General features: G+C 40.4%; 1 long non-coding RNA gene across 3 annotated transcripts in view; it reads left to right on the top strand.

Annotated features, from left to right (window-relative positions):
- Positions 1 to 14538, top strand: part of LOC118537385 (uncharacterized) — a 69854-nt gene that overhangs the window by 20060 nt on the left and 35256 nt on the right. The window contains exon 4 of one of the 3 annotated variants that reach the window (XR_013446015.1): positions 4809 to 4988. The exons of the other annotated variants lie outside the window; for them this stretch is intronic. This is a non-coding gene — a long non-coding RNA (uncharacterized LOC118537385). The remainder of the gene's footprint in view (positions 1 to 4808; positions 4989 to 14538) is intronic. 3 annotated transcript variants of the gene reach the window in all.

The following is a 14538-nucleotide window of genomic DNA, read 5'->3' as shown; positions in this document are numbered from 1 at the left end:
TTAGTAGGTCTGGGATGCTAGCGAGTCAGTGGTGCTCTGAGTATGTGAAGTGGCCCACGTATCAGGCTTGTTCTATGTCTGGAGGACTTAGTGCATTCAGGGTCATTACTTTCTGGAGTAGTCAATTTGGATCCTTATTGGGTTTAAAATATATCTGGGCTGGGCCACATCTCTGGTGAGGTCCCTGTATCAGGGGTGGTCATTGTGTCCAGCCTCTCAGTCTATTGAATGTTTAATACGTCTGGGCCATTGTTGTCAGTCCACCTGCATTGGTCAAGTTTTTGGCCTTTGTATTCATCCTACACTACGTCATAAGCCTGACAAAGGCCATATAGCTAGCTCTCAAAGTCAGGACTGCAGACCAGGGGTGCATTTTGCAAACCTTTCTGGCTCGGCCAATCTGCAAAAGGAGTCATCCTCAGCCTCTTAGAAGAAGTCTGACTCAGCTCTTGCTCATTATCCGTGTCTGATCCCACACCAGATATTCCACACAAGGAAAGATGCCTCCAGGGAGCCTCAAGAAGGTGTCACCTTTGCCAGATACCAGCCTGGGTCAAAGGGCTCCCCCACTTTCTCTCTCTAAAATGAGCCAACAAATATAGCAACAACCCTCTCCTACCTCCTGTTCGTAGGCTTTTTCCTAGTAAGGAAAGTTAAGAAAAGCACGGAGCTCTGCCCTGCCCTCAGGCCCTGTCTCCGGGTATCAATTTCCCCATCAGTAAAATGGGGAGGGTAGTTCTGACTTGCGGGATTTGGGGGAGGTAAATGATGTCTCATGTGGATTGACTTGTGTGCACAGGGTAAAATAATAAAGGACAACAATTAATGTCTTTTAGCTATAATGAAAGAAGCATAAAGTGAAAAAAGGCTGAAGAAGCACATAGTGAAAACAAGGCTCAGCAGAACCGTAGGGAAACATAACTAAGTTTTGCATGGAGAGCGACCGTATAATTTATTGTCCAAACTGGAATGCTTTTGAACGCTATCCTATATTTAGCTATTAGTGACTATATGGCAATATGACAGATGTAAGCAGACCCTCAGCAGGATGCATCCTCCCCCAATTTATATATATTTAAGTTTTAAAAAATCTGTAGTCCATATTCTCCAAGAAAACTGGAGAGGTCATTGCTCACTTACCAAAAACAATCTGACATGAGGAAAGAATCAGATAAAAAGTAAAGAGTGAACTAAAAATGATTACTAAACGCCAATAGAAACAGGGAACGGGAGACTGGAGAGTACAGAAAATGAAATAAGTGACTTGGGGGAAAAGTTCAAGTTCTCTGAGAACTCATAGAGAGAAAAAAATGAAGATTTTCTGAAAAAAATATATAAGAAATGGTGCTATCACAATTGGACGTCCATACGCAAAAGAAATGAATCTAGACACAGACTTTACCCCTTTCACAAAAATTAACTTGAAATAGAGCATAGATCTACACAAAAAATGCCCAACTGTAAAACTCCTAGAAGACACAGAGGAGAAAACCTAGGCCACCTTGCATTTGGTGATGACTTCTTTGGATATAACACCATTTAGGAAGTTCTGCTTTACAAAAAAGACACAGTGAAGAGCATGAGAAGACAAGCCCCAGACTGGGAGGAAATCTTTGCAAAACATGTATCAGTTAAAGGACTGGTGTTCAAGATTCAAAAAGAACTCTTAAAACTGAAAAATAAGAAAACAACCCATTAAGGGGCGCCTGGGTGGCTCAGTTGGTTAAGCAACCGACCCTTGATTTCAGCTCAGGTCATGATCTCAGGGTCGTGGGATCAAGCCCTGCATCAGGCTCCATGCTCAGTGCAGAGTCTGCTTAAGATTCTCTCTCTCTCTCCCTCTGCCCCTCCCCCTGCTCGTACTCTCTTTCTCTCTAAAATAAAATCTTGAAAAAAAAAAAAGAAAACAACCCATTAAAAATGAGCCAAAGATATGAACAGATCCCTCAGCAAAGAAGATACACAGGTGGCAAATCAATTTATGAAAAGATGTGCCACACCATATGTGAGCGGGGACATGTAAATAAAACAATGAGATCCCACTACCCACCTTTCAGAATAGCCAAAATTCAGTATACTGGCAGCATCCAATTCTGGTGACAATGTGGAAGATTGGGAGCTCTTATTCATTGCCGGTGAAAATGCAGAATGATACAACTACTTTAAAAGACAGCTTGGCAGTTTCTTACAGAAGCAAATACATTCTTACCAGATGATCCAGCAATTGTGCTCCTTGGTATTTACACAAATGAGCTGAAAACTTATGTTCCCATAAACACCTGCACGCAGATGTTAGGAGAAGCTTTATTCGTAACTGCCAAGTCTTGGAGGCGACCAAGATGTCCTTCAGTAGGTGAATGGATAAACAAACTGTGGTCCATCTGGACAAAGAATATTACTAAGCAATAAAAAAAATAATAAAGAGCTGTCAAGCCATGAAAAGACATAGAGGAAACTTAAAAGCACATTGCTAAGGGAAAGAAGCCAATCTGAAGGGGCAACATAATTTATGATATGACATTGTGGGGAAGCTAAAACTATGGAGACAGTTAAAAATTCAGGAATTGCCAGGGGTTAGGGGCGTTTGAGGGAGGGATGAATAAGTAGAGCGGGAGATTTTTAGGGAAGTGAAATTATTATTCTGCAATTCACTCTATGGGTGAATGCGTGCTATTATGTATTTATCAAAAGCCCATAGAATGTAGGGGCATCTAGGTGGCTCAGTCAGTTAAGCATCTGCTCAGGGGGAGCCTGCTTCTCCCTCCCTATCTGCCTTTCCCCCCACCCCGCTTGTCCTCTCTCTCTCTCGTGCTCGCTCTCTCAAGTAAATAAATAAAATCTTTAAAAAAAAAATCCTATAGAAGGCAGTACAACAAGAGTGAACCCTAATGTAAACTATAGACTTTAGTTAGTAATAATGTATTGATTTGGGCTCACAGATTGTAAGAAATAAGCACCCCAACTCAAGATTCTTTTTCTCTCAGTTTTTTTTCCTGAAAACCTAAAACTGCTTTAAAAAGTCTATTAATTTTAGCAATATATGAAGAGTTATAGAAGAGAGATGCTCTGAAGAGAAAATCAAGAAATTTCATATATACACAAAAGTACTTCTGGTAAGAAAGAACAAAGCAGGCAAAAAGAAGCAATAATGAAAAATTATGCATGATTTTTTTCAAAACCAGAAAAAGATTTAGATATTTAAATGAAAGGACAAAATTAACGTCAGGCAAATTTGGTGAAAAAAGACCTAGGTTATCTGAATTAAAGTTTTTTAATTTCAAGGAATTTAAATGTAATGGGAAAAAATTAGGGATCATTTTTTCTTCCCTGCAAAAATAAATACCAGAAGAAAATGAAGATTAAAATATAATTCTGCAGGGGAAGAAAAGTAACCTAAGTATTTTATATCAAGCCAGTATGGGTTTTTTTTTTTTAAGATTTATTTATTTATTTGAGAGAGATAGAGAAAGAGAGCATGAGCAGGGGAAGGGGCAGAGGGAGAGAGAGACTCTCAAGCAGACTCCACACTGAGCACAGAGCCCAAGGTGGGGCTTGATCCCACAACCCTGAGATCACGACCTGAGCTGAAACCTAGAGTCAGACGTTTAACTAACTGAGCCACTCAGGCACCCCAAGCCAGTATAGTTTTATGTGCAAATGCCACAGAGACATTCTTAGATATATTTGGGGGCTCATAAAATACACCTCATGTTATGCCTGTCCTGAAAAAAAAATGACCTGAAAATGTCCTGCTCACTGGAAATAAATTACCACGAAGACTTCAAGAATAAGAGAATATTGCATGAGAAAATGGTGATGTATAATGAAAGCATAAAAAAAAGTTGACATTTAAGTAATCATTGTTACTGTGATCAAGAAGCAGTGTAGGGCACCTGGGTGGCTCAGTTGGTTGAGCGACTGCCTTCGGCTCAGGTCATGATCCTGGAGTCCCTGGATCGAGTCCCACATCGGGCTCCCTGCTTGGCAGGGAGCCTGCTTCTCCCTCTGACCCTCCCCCCTCTCATGTGCTCTCTCTCTCTCATTCTCTCTGTCTCAAATAAATAAATAAAATCTTTAAAAAAAAAAAAAAGAAGCAGTGTAAACAAAAAGAACAAATCTTTAAAGAGACTACACACTATATCAGGAAATATTTACAAATACTGATCATATTAGAAGCCACAAACTTTCCAATAAATCCCAAATCATAGGAATTATACAGGCTCCAAATGCAAGAAAACTTAAAAGTTTTAGCACAAGCATAAACACACAAGAAATAAAACTAATTGGCAATTTAAAATTTTCTTGAATAACCTGCGACAAAGGAGAAATCAAAACAGCAATTTCAGGCTGCTTAGAAAATACTAGCAATTTTGAGATTATATATCACAATTAATCAGATGTGGATTAAGCTGTACTTAGAGATAAATTTATTACCTTAAGTACAATGAGAATAACTGAACTAAGAGTTCAATTCCACTCATCCTTTTTTTTTCTTTTTTAAGATTTTATTTATTTCTAAGAGTGAGAGAGGAAGAGAGACAGAGAGAGAGAGTAGGAGCAGAAGGAGAAGGAGAAGCAGACTCCATGCTGAGCACCGAAGCCTGACTCGGGGCTTGATCCCAAGACCCTGAGATCAGGACCTGAGCCAAAACCAAGAGTTAGGCACTTAACTGACTGAGCCACCCAGGGACCTCCAATTCAGCTCATCTTTTAGGATGCTTTTCACAGCTCTGCTGTTTTTTGGTTGTGACTGATTAATGATAGCAAACCTGTTTTACCTCCTATTCTCTGCTAATCTTTTCCCACAGATGCTTGGATGTTTATGGCTATTCTTGCTTTTTTGCTCAAACTAAAATTCTGGAACATCACCTAGAAGGTGCTTTTCAAGTGCTGATTGGCCAGCACGCAATGAGGACTTCTGACATCATCTCCCACTGAAATTAAACAGAAAATGATATTGTCCAGTCAGTTTAAATAAAATGAGACAGGTAATGTTTTTCTTTTTTTCTTTCTTTTTTTTTTTTTTAAACTGCTGTTGGGTCTAGAAGAACTTTTAATGTCTATATGGACATATCTCTATACAAGTTGCCTAGCTGAGCAGGCCTTATTCAGTTAATAAATGCGTTTTAGTGCTTGCATTTCCTACTGCTTGCATGGTTCCTGGTGCTCGCCTTGTCAAAGTTCTGTAGGTGTGGGCACATTTAACCCGATGACATTGTATGTGTGAAAACGTACGGTTTTCATTTGCGGAACTGTCAATTATAAATAAAAAAATATTTTTGCTAAAAAACAAATACTATTGGGATATAGTATTTGGAACTGGGACTCAACGAGGGAATTTGCAGGTTTGCTTCTCCTAGTCCTCATCATGTTCTTATGGAATATGCATTGTGATGGTAAAGGGGGGGGTTGAGCAAAGAGGGACATAATAACCTTTATAAACTATCAATGTTTATCCCTTGGAACTGGGTTTGAGAGATCACCTCATCTTCTAGGATGACAGTGGCCATTATAAAGGCAATAGCATTTTCTAAGCTTGCAGGATTTGGCGGTCTCTCTTTTATATTTCCTTGAGCCCTAGAGAGGCCGCAGGAGAGAGAGAGTAGGAGCAGAGGGAGGAGAAGCAGACTCCGTGCTGAGCGCCAAAGTGGAAGGACCCTCACTCTAGGACAGTCACCAAAGAACCAGAATTTCATAGTGGCATTATTGACAAGTCAAAAGAGGATCTGAGCCTATTAAGAGGGAGTACATCATTAGAAATAGGGACATTTCTTTTAAAACTAAAAAATCTTTTATGTATACTACTAGTTTTAAAAAAGAGCCACAGTATTTTCTTTTATAGACAGAAATGCATTATAAATAGCCACAGAAATGTCACATTAATGGGAATAGCCTCCTAAGAGCATAATATTGCACACTTTTGGTATTTTGAAAGAAAATAATTTAATATTGCACCTGATCTTTTAAAACTGAGATTGTTTCCAAAGTGTCCTCAAAATTCATAATCTCCTGTACCCGTAGGAGAGTTATCAGATACTAGGAACACATTAACTAATAGCTTTATCATAAAATTCTATGCCCTGTGTTCTAACTTCATCATTTATCTGGGAAATGCTTTGAAGATAATTTTCCTTTGCTACATTAAAAAAGTCCTACAGTGCAAGATAAAGGGAATAATGGCTTGCTTTTGGATGAATCTGAGTAGTTTATTTTTTTATTTTTTAAGATTTTATTTATTTATCAGAGAGAGAGAGAGACAGAGGCAGGCAGAGGGAGAAGCAGGCTCCCCGCTGAGCAGGGAGCCCGATGCGGGGCTCGATCCCGGGACCCTGGGATCGTGACCTGAGCCGAAGGCAGAGGCTTAACTGACTGAGCCACCCAGGTGTCCTGAATCTGAGTAGTTTATATTAGAAGGCTAAAGGATGGGAATTTTTGAAAAATCAGAATTATCTAGCTTGCCTTTGGTGTGCTTAGATCATTCGCATGCCAAGTTTTCACTCATCCATTGATTGATTCGTTCATTTATTCCTTTACTCCTTTATCAATTTAGCCAGTGAAGTGCCTAGGCGTTTGTCCTGAGCACACGAAAGCATCAAGACATACTCTGAGGGAGATTTCTGGGTAGTGAGAGATACAAACAGTGCCGTTAGGGCTGAATCCGGGGGCTATGAGAACATAGAGGAGGAACCACAACACCATCCTGTGGGGGGATTACAGCCAAGGGAATGGGAGGAAAATCACAGCAGAACTCCAAACACAAGTAGGGTTTATGCAGGTGAAGGGAACAGGATGTGAGGGCAGCAAGAAGAGGGATGAGAGCCTGGAGGCATAGCTAGAGATTCAGAAGGAGCCCTCGATGACAGGGGTGTAGTGGGAGGGGGAGTAGAGGAGGTAGGGGAGAAGTGAGTCTTGAAAGGAAGGAAGGGTCCAAATCTTGAAGGGCTTTCCATGTCTAACAGTTTGGATTTTATCCTTACAGCAATGAAGAGCCGTTGAAGGGTTCTAAATAGCAGAGCAATGTAATCAGATTTGTTTTAGGAAGACAATTCTAAATGCAGAATGAAAAAGTAATGTGTAATACAGTGAGAATTTTAACAGGAAAACCAGTCAGGGGACTGTTAAAGCGATCCAGAGAAGAGATTCCAGGTAAGATCCGGGTAGGAGATACCAGTGGCATCAGCTGGAGTGTTGGTGTGGGTGATGGATGTCAGGTAGAATGGACAGGGCTTGGCACAGATGGCTTAGGAGGTGTAGGAGAGGGAGGGGTCCAAGATGGCCCCATGCTTGTGGTTTGGACCTCTGTGCAGATTGTGGTTCCATTCACTGAGGAGAAAGGGACACCGGAAGCCCTGAAGGTTTGATAGTGGGAGGGAGAGAAGACAGTGAACTCTGTTTTGGACCATCTCTCGTTGATATTGGAGATGATTTCCATTGGGCAGGTGGGTGTGCAGATCTCAAGTGGACCAGAATAAAACCACAGCAATGAATCAAATCCCTTCTGGGGAGTGCTCGGCATAACAGGGCCCAGAACAGACACTAGAATGAAGAATGTGTCTGGCGGGGGCGGGGGGCGGTCAGCAGAAGAAAAACGTATAACCCAAAGAATGTGTGAAATAACACCACAAGGATGTAATCAGTAAAACCCAGAAAATGAAAAATTCTGCAGACCTTTAGATTATATGACAATTATGAGACATTAAACCCAAATGCAAAGTGTGAATCTTGTTTAAACAAACTGTAAAAAAAACACAACAACTTATGAGTAATTGGGGAAATTTAAACACTTCCTGGCTATTTGAGGAGGCATTAGTGTTAATTTTTTCAGTATGAGAAGGCTACTGTGGTTGTGTGGTTTTTTTTAAATTGCTTTTGTTCTATTTTTTATTGTGGTAAAACACACATAACAAAATTTACCAACTCAACCATCTTTAAGTGTACAGTTCAGTGGCAATAGATGAATTTATAATGTTGTGCAACCATCACCACCATTGATGTCCACAGCTCTTTTGATCTTGGAAAACTGAAACTCTGTACCCATTGAACACTAATCTCCCACTTCCTCCTTCTTCCCAGCCCCTGGCAACTCCCATTCTCCTTTCTGTCTCTATAATTTTGACTAAGTGTGTCATATGCGCAGAATCATAGAGTATTTGTCTTTTCGTGGTTGGCTTATTTCACTTAGCATAATGTGGTTATATTTTTTTCACAAAAATAAGATCTTTTAGAGATGCATACAGAAATATTCACAGATACAATGATATGATGTCTGACTGAGATTTACCACAAAATAATCTTGTGGGAGCAGATGGTGGGGGAGTGATTATGGTATAAATGAGATCAGAATGGCCATGTATCGATAATTGTTGAAGCTAGATGGTGGGTACATGGGGATTCACTCCATTCTATTTTTGTGTATATTTGAGATTTTTCATAACCGAAGTTGAAAAAGAATGTTCTCCCCTACCCCCACCCTGCCATGGCCAAACTTAAATAGAACTTTTTTTCCCAAATGAAATCTCACGTGGAAATTTAGGCTACAAAGTATGGGTGGAAGGATAGCTGTCCTTATATAGCTAAGGCTTTGAACCCAGAGCCTATAGCTCTGAATTCCTTGAAACCTCTTCACCCTGCCTCTTGGCTTTCCCAAATTCTAGTTCTTTCTCAGGACACTGCTGGTAAATAGATTGGCACGTACGGAAGTAGGTAGGGAGTAACAGTATTGCCAATTATACGCTTCAACTTTCTCTTCATGTCTTTCTCAAGAGACAATGAGCATATGGACAATACTGTACATCATATTTCCCTTGAAATAGTCATGTGAGTTCCCTAGATTTCTTTCAATATCAGGTTTAGGTATTTCTTTAGGTATCATGTTTAGTAGCGAAGACCTGTTCTGCGACCGTCACCGCTTAAACTGGAGAAAAACACACTGCATTTCTGTCACACGGAAAATAATTTCTTGAACATGTTTTACTTTTAAACGTAGCCTTAGGTAGTAAACTTTAGTGTCCAGGAAAGATAAGGATGAACTGTTAAAAAATAAGAAATTAACACAGTACAGTGCAATTAACTAAACTAGATGCATTATTCGGATTTCCCCAGTCTTTCCACTCATGTCCTTTCTCTACTCTGGGACTCGATCCAGGATGCCACATTGCATTTAGCTATCATGTATCCTCAGTCTCCACCAATTTATGACAGTTTCTCCATCTTTCCCTGTCTTTCATGGTCTTGACACTGAAACGTGTTCATTTAAAAATCAATGTAGTAACACCTTGCTCCAGGATCGCAGGATTCCACGAAAAGTGGGGGGCAGACAGCCCTTGCAAACAGTAATCTGTCTGATGGAGAGAAAGTTTTAGAAGCTGAAACACCCCCCTTGTACTTTGTAGCTTCTTTTATCCTCCACCTGCCTTTCCCCTCTTCTGTCCGATCCAGTCAAACTCTCCCAGTTGGGATTCAGTGGAAATGACAATCCTCTATTAATGAAGAGCTTCTATTTATAGGCTGTGTTGGTAGTTGCTGGTTTTTACAGGGGAAAATGGAATCCTCAGCCTTAGAGAAAGGCTTTCAAGTGGTTTTATGCAGAAGGCCACGACTTGGCCATTCTGTATTTCGTAGCACACCAACCATGGACCTGGTGCTTGAGATGCCCCTTTTAATGCCAGGGTTGCTGAACCACTCATACTTTTATATAAAAAAAATACTACAACAAAACACAAAACAAACCTGACTTAGCTAGTGGGAGCTGCTGCTTTATTGATGCATTTGCTTTATGGTCTAAAATGGGGTTTTAATAAATTTATGCTCTGGTAGACACATTCGGAGCTGAAGTATTTTATATCTGGGTTGCTGCTTTCCTGCCAAGACTTAGCACTCTTCATCTCCCTCAGGGTCCCCATGAAGGCAAAATGCACACTTATCACTACTTAGATTCCTCCTTGCCTTGGGCGCTCTCTCCATAAATACCAAAATGTATTACATCAAGTGTGAACAGGTCAACTTGCTCTCCACCATCTCTGTGGTGGCTTTCTTTTCCTCAGTAAATTTAAAGATAAACTATCAAATCAGATATCACTATACTCCCATGCAAATACAACGAAGACTCATTAATCTAGACTCCACTAATTCCAGGTCTATGACAATCATTCATAAACGGTAAAATGCTTTAAGTAAAAAATTGGGCATGATGTGTTTCTGGATGAATTTTCAGCTTGCTCAAGGGTAAAGTAAATCTGTTCAGATGTCGGTTGCTATTTCAAAAGAAGGATTGATCTTATGAAATTAAAGGTTTTTCTAATGTACTTTAGGATCTAGAGATTTTTGTGTGGAAAAGGATTCTGATATTTTATGTATTACGGAGTGATGGTACAATTTATTACTTCACTGATAATAGGTACCATCTTTGAACATAATGGGATCACTTCTTTAAAACTGATGTATAATTTAGAATTTTTACTGTCAAACGAACTTTTTCCCCAACTGTAGTATAAGGTCCTTGAATTTAAGGATCATGCATTTCCATATTTTTTTGTGTCCCTAGCCTACTTGCTCAATCGCTGCCTCATCACGGGGCTCATAAAAGTGCCTTACACAGAGGAAATGCTTAGTAAAAGGTTTTCCTCAAGTATTATGACACTTGATTATTCTGAATATGTGGATTCAAACCAATTTAAAGCAGTTAGAGGTGCTCTTGTTAGTTTCTTATTTATCTAGATCGAAAAAAATCTCTCTTCAAATTTTTTGCTTTATATTTTCAAAAGAGTATGCCATCAGGATGATTTGACGGCAAGTGCCAAGGAATCAAACTGAAATGGCCTAAACAAAGAAGAAAATTTATTATCTCATATTATAAGAAGTTTAGGGTAGACTGGCTAATAGGTTGATTAATTTAGAAAGTCAACAATAACATCCAGAGCCTATTTTCGCTGTGATAGCTAAAGCCCGATGTCCCTCATTGTTGAAAGATGGCTGCAAGAATTATAGCCAAGATATCCCCACAGCAGTGTCCCCAGACTAGAGAGGGGCCCTCCTTTCTTCTGTCCCTATCCAGAAGCTCCCCAGAAGGCTTCCCTTCATGTTACATTCCATTCCTATACTGGTCACAGGCAAGCGGAATGAATTACTTGGGTGCGTGTAGACCAATGAAGATTCACCCGTAGGCCAAAATAGGCCCAATCTCTGGAAAACATTTGGCTGCTCAAAGCATAAAAGTGATGTTGTGATATATAAGAAATATACTGTGGTCATCTGGGTGAAGTGTGTTTGGTTTTCCTCCATAGTCCCTGGCTCACAGAGTCCCAAACCCTTGGAATTTTCTAATTGCTGAGAGTTGTTAAGGTGTCTTTTTATGTTAATGAGGTAACTTTAAGGGTGGCCATACCTAAGGATGGTGGATGGTTTCCAGGAGAACCAACCCTGTGATTAGAAGGCTGGAACTTTTAGTCCCATTCGCAGACCGCTGAGCAGGAGGTTCAATCAGTCAGTGGCCAGTGACTTAGTCAATCATGACTATGTAATGAAGCCTCCTTAAAAACCCAAGGGAGGGGCACCTGGGTGGCTCAGATGGTTGGGCTCCTGCCTCTTGATTTCTGCTCAGGTCAGGATCTCAGCGTCCTGGGATAGAGCCCTGCATCAGGCTCTGTGTTCAGCGTGGAGTCTGCTTGTTCTTCTCCCTCTGCTCCTCCCCCCCTGCTGTCTCTCTCTCTCTCTCTCTCTCTCATTCTCTCTCTTTCAAATAAGTAAATAAATAAAATCTTAAAAAAAAACCAAAAAACAAGAGGGAAGCTCCTTTGTTTGGGACCTCCTCTTCTGTATGTCTTCATCCGGCTGTAGGTTCATATCCTTTAATGAACTTGCCAATGTAAGAAATTGTTTCCCTGAGTTCTGTGAGCTGCCTTAGCAAATTAATCACGTTTAAGGTTACTGGAACCTCCCATCTGTAGCTGGTCATCCAGAAGCACAGGTAACAGCCTGAGGCTTGTGGTTGGCATCTAAAGTGTGGGATGTGGAACAGTCTTATAGGACTGAACCCCTTCTTCACCTGTGGGATCTGATGCTCTCTCTGGGTAGATAGTGTCAGAATTGAGCTGAATTCTCAGACACCTGATCCGTGGCTAAGACTTGGTTGGTATCACGTGTGGGGGAACCACTCCTCACCCTCACATTGGAATTGGGTCCAGGAACACAAGAATAAGCAAGTCTGGCACTGCTGGTAAGAAAGAGGTTGGTAATAACCATTGGGTGCAGATAATAGTGTCTGCTACAAGCCACATGTCTTACTAGGGAAAACTGGGTGGGTGCCGTGTAGGTCTGTGTTTTTTCTTTTGTTTGCCTTTGTCTCTTTCATTAGTAAGAGTTGCTCACATTTCTCCTTGTGGCTTTCCTCCTTGATAACATAACTTAGGTTTTGTTCAGGTACAAGGGGTAATAGGCTAAAAGAAGATAATTCCAGTCCTAGGTGATGAATTAGTGATGAGTCTTAAAACAGTCATGGTAACCCCAGTTCCATTTGCCAATGAATGGTTTAGGGAAAGTCCAGTGACCCAGGTCTGGTCCTGGAGATGGAAAAGAAATTCTCTTGAGTGGGCTTCTGGAAAAGATTTTTCTACCTGATAACATGGCAGGTAAGCAGGGGGTCTGCTCCCCTGACTTGTTTCCTGCCTTTGAGCTTGGTTGCGAGAAGACATGATGCGGAGTTGCTGCAAGCATCTCACGACCTTGAGTGGAATATTCCTGACATACAGGACAACAGAACAGAGAGGCAGAAAGGGTCTGAGTGTTGTGGATGTTGCTGAGCATTTGAATCAACCTGGGACTACTTTCCTTCAGACTTCTCCTTAATGAGATAACAATAAACCCCCAGGATTTAAGATTTAGATAGCTATTGCTCCTTGTTACTGAAAGCACTCTGACGGATGGATCATCTTCTTCCTAGGACAGTAGCTGCAAAGCCCTTTATCGTGATATGTGTACATAAAGAACATAAAAGTTTTCTTTCTTTAAAATTTTTTTTTGTTGTTAAGTAGGCTGCACACCCAACGTAGAGTCCAACGTGGGACTTGAACTCATGATCCTGAGACCAAGACCTGAGCTGACATCAAGAGTCAGATGCTTAACCAACTGAGCCACCCAGGCGCCCCAAATTTCCTTTCTTTTTAAGAAATAATAGCTGGTCTCCCTGGGGCAAAAAGACAAACAGCAAACATACACGTATACATAATTGAGGCTCAATAAATGTTCATTGAAAAAAATGAATAAATGTTCTACAAGTTTACTATAATAATTCTCTCAGGAAACATTTTTTGGATACTTATATAAACTAACATTATTTCTTTGGCACTTGCAGGAACTCTGGGTTTATGTCCTGCCTAGACACTGCATTTCTGCACATTTTTCTGCAACTTTGAGATCTCAGATGTTCTTGGAAAGAATTACTTGTAACTCCCATGGCTTTTCTTTTCTTTTTTTTTTTTTTTAAAGATTTTATTCATTTATTTGACAGAGACACAGCAAGAGAGGGACACAAGCAGGGGGAGTGGGAGAGGGAGAAGCAGGCTTCCCGCTGAGCAGAGAGCCCGATGTGGGGCTCGATCCCAGGACCCCGGGATCATGACCCGAGCCAAAGGCAGACGCCCAACGACTGAGCCACCCAGGCGCCCCACTCCCATGGCTTTTCTTTCTTTAATTGTGAACTTTGTAACTTGCTGCTGCTAGCATTTTGCTGTCAAACACTTGTCCAAAAATATGTTCCCACAATAATTTCCTCTCACAGTATTCAATAAACAAGGCAGCTTAAACATTTCTCCATAATATTCCACAGACCATTCATCTTTTTACTTAAATAAAACTTTTAATATATGAAGGATTTGAAATACACAGCAAAGCCCAGAAAGTTATCTGACAAAAAAATCATGTGCTAAGTACCCTTGGCCTCATACTCATATTAGATTCAGGCTTAATATATGTTAACATAGCCATATTTCCTTAGAGATAAAGCTATAGATTTACCTCTGTCACTTCTCTTCCCCTCCCATTAGTGGTAACCATTGTCTTGATGATGATGGTAATGACAATGGAGATGACGATGACGATGATGATGATGATGGTAATAAAAGCAGCAAATGTACTGGATGCTAGCCATTATTCTAAGCACTTTGCATACATTAGCTCCTTTAATGCCCACTGTAGACATATGACGCTGATACTATTATCATCCCCCATTTGATAGTTGAGAAGAAGAAAGAGTGGTTAAATAACTTGCCCAAGACCATATAGTAACCTTGATTCCAACCCAGGCAATTTAGGTTTCCCATATACCACCCCTATACTGTTATTGCTGTGTATCAGTATGTACTTTCTCTAAATACATATGCAGCCATAATAAATATACATTGGGTTTTTTTATATTTAGAAAAATATGATAACACTTGTGTTTTTTTCCCTAGTTTTTTGTTATTACAAGCCATGTTGCAATGAACAGTCTTTGCATGTACTGCTCTATGGCAAACATCTAGAAGCCAAATTTCTGGTTGGAAG

This window comes from Halichoerus grypus, chromosome 2, assembly GCF_964656455.1.
Source record: "Halichoerus grypus chromosome 2, mHalGry1.hap1.1, whole genome shotgun sequence".
Taxonomy (NCBI): Eukaryota; Metazoa; Chordata; class Mammalia; order Carnivora; family Phocidae; genus Halichoerus; species Halichoerus grypus.
The sequence above is the reverse complement of the archived record's forward strand: the minus strand, read 5'-3'. Positions and strand labels throughout refer to the sequence as shown.